A 3,155-nucleotide genomic window follows, 5' to 3' on the forward strand; every position below is an offset into this window, starting at 1 on the left:
CTTGCCAGTATTTTCTCATGCCCTCACTTTGCTTTCCTAATTTCCTTCTTAATTTCACCCCTATACTTTCTATACTCTCCCAGGCTTGCTGCAGTATTGAGCTCTCGATATCTGACATAGGCTTCCCTGTTTTGTCTTCCATTACCCTGTATCCTGGGGGCTCTAAATTCAGCAGTTCTACCCATTTTCTTTGTGGGAACATGATTACCCTGAACTCCATGTACCTCTCTCTTGAATGCCTCCCATTGCTCCAACACTGATTTACCTTCAAGTAGCTGTTTCCAGTCCACTTTTTCTAAATCACTTCTCAGCCCAGTAAAATTGACCATCCCCTAATTTAGATCCTTTACTCTTGTTTTATCTTTGTCCTTATCCATAATTATGTTAAAACTAACTGAATTATTGTCACTACCACAAAAATGCTCTCCCACTGATACTCCATCCACCTGGTCAGCTTCATTCCCTAAAACTAAATCCAGAACTGCCCCCCACCCCCCACTCTTGTTGGGCTTGCTACGTATTGCCTAAAAAAGTTCTCCAGAATGCAATTTAGGAATTCTGTGTCCTCTACTGATAGTATCCCAGTATATTAGGAAATCCCCCACTATTACTGACCTATTGTTTTTTCACTTGTCAGAAATGTGCCTACAAATTTGCTTTTCTATCTCCCTCGGACTGTTTGGGGGTCTATAGTACACTCCCAGCAGTGTGATCGTCCCATCTTTAGTTCAACACATATGGCCTCATTTGACGACCCCTCTAACAGATCATCCCTCCTCACAGCTGTAATTGTTACTTTAATCAATATTGAGAGCCCCCCACCCCCCGCCCTCTGTTTTTACCCCCCTCTCCATCTCGTCTGAAAACCTTGTAACCAGTAATGTTGAGCTGCCATTCCTGCCTTTCTTTCAGCCATGTCTTAGTAATAGCTAGAATAGCATAATCCTAAGTGTCTATCCGTGCTTCAGCTCATCTTGACTCCTTGCATTGAAGTATATACCATTTAGCATTGCCAAACTGCTTTGTTGTCTATTTTCTAGCTTTTTATTTCCTCTGCCTTCCAAATTCACTTACTAATTTTCTGCCTTGCATTTCCAGCTTGGCTTCTTTCCCTTCTGACAATGCTCTCAGGTTCCCATCACCCTGCCAAGCTAGTTTAAACCCTCCCCAACAGCACTAGCAAACCCCCTTGTGAGAATATTGGTCCTGGACCTGTTGAGGTGCAACCTGTCCAGCTTGTATAGGTTCCACCTCCCCCAGAAACAGTTCCAGTGCCTCAGGAATCTAAAGTCCTTCCTCCTGCACCATCTCTCCAGCCACGCATTCATCTGATCTATCGTCCTTTTTCTGTACTCACTAGCACGTGGCACCGGGAGTAATCCGGAGATTACTAACTTTGAGGTCCTGCCTTTTAATCTCTCTCCTAGCTCCTTAAAATCTGCCTGCAGGACCTCCTCCCTCTTTCTACCTATGTCATTGATACCGATATGGACCATGACCTCTGGCTGATCACCTCCCCTCGCTCAGAGTGTCCTGCAGCCCTTCAGTGACATCCTTGACCCTGGCACCAGGGAGGCAACATACCATCCTGGAGTCAAGTCTGCAGTCACAGAAATGCCTGTCTGCTCCCCTAACTATCGAATCCCCTGCCACTATTGCTCTTCCACGCTTCTTCCTCCCCCGCTCCCCCGCCCCGTCCCATACAGTTGAGCCACCCATGGCACCATGGACTTGGCTCTGGCTGCACTCCCCAGAGGAACCATCGCCCTCACCAGTATCCAGAACTGAAAACCATTTAGTGAGTGAGATACACTGAGGGAACTCCTGCCCTATCTGCCTAGTCCTCCTTGTATGTCTGGCAGTCACCCATTCTCTTTCTGCCTGCACTCTCTTAAGCTGCGGGGTGACCACCTCCAGAAACATGGTATCCTTGAATTGATCAACCTCGCAGATACACTACAGCGACTCCAGCCGCCGCTCAAGCTCCGAAGCTGGCGACACTTCCCGCACACGTGGTCATCCAGGCCATGAGAAACCTCCAGGACTTCCCACAGGGCACAGGATGCACATTCCATGGGACTGAGCTACCCTGCCATTCCTCTATTTCATCATCATCATAGGCGGTCCCTCGGAATCAAGGAAGACTTGCTTCCACTCTTAAAATGAGTCCTTAGGTGGCTGAACAGTCCAATACAACAACCACAGTCCCTGTCACAGGTGGGACAGATAGTCATTGAGGGTAATGGAGGGTGGGACAGGTTTGCCGCACACTCTTTCCACTGCCTGCGCTTGATTTCTGCATTCTCTTGGCGATGAAACTAGAGGTGCTCAGCGTTCTCCCGGATGGACTTCCTCCACTTAGGGCGGTCTTTGGCCAGGGACTCCCAGGTGTCGGTGAGAATGTTGCACTTTGTCAGGGAGGCTTTGAGGATGTCCCTGTAACGTTTCCTCTGCCCACCTTTGGTTTGTTTGCTGTGAAGGAGCTGTGAGTAGAGCGCCTTCTTTGGGAGTCTCGTGTCTGGTATGTGGACAATGTGGCCTGCCCAGCGGAACTGATCAAGTGTGGTCAGTGCTTCAATGCTGGGGATGTTGGCCTGGTCGAGTATGCTAATTGTTATATATGCAGACTATAGATATACTCACTGTGTAGTCACTGTATAGTTGCATAAGATGGAGACTTGTTAACCTGATGTTTTATCAATAAGGTTCACACTGTGTATATACTATGCTGGCACCACTAGAGGGTGCAACTGATGGAGACCGGGGTTTCCTGCCCTGGTGGCAGGGGCTATATAAAAGGGTAGCCACCATGCGGCTGGCTCACTCTGGAGTTAAGAATAAAGGACCAAGGTCACTAGTTTGAGTACAACACATTGCCTCGTGGAACCATTCATAAGTTCATTACAGACATAATACTAATGTTGGTCCGCCTATCCTCCCAGGGCTGTATTTAATAGACTATTAACTAACAGCAGAAATAAACTTCTTCACCCCTCCACCTTAACTTTCAGCAGACTTCTTTGCTTGGCCAGTCATTAACAATCTCTCAATATCCACTCGCTAATGTCATTGCTGTGGAGTTGAGTTCCAGACATTCCAAGAGAATATGATGCAGGTGGGATTCAGACACTTCACAGTGCACACGGAGACCGTCA

The sequence above is a fragment of the Pristiophorus japonicus genome, chromosome 6 (assembly GCF_044704955.1).
Source record: "Pristiophorus japonicus isolate sPriJap1 chromosome 6, sPriJap1.hap1, whole genome shotgun sequence".
NCBI lineage: Eukaryota > Metazoa > Chordata > Chondrichthyes > Pristiophoridae > Pristiophorus > Pristiophorus japonicus.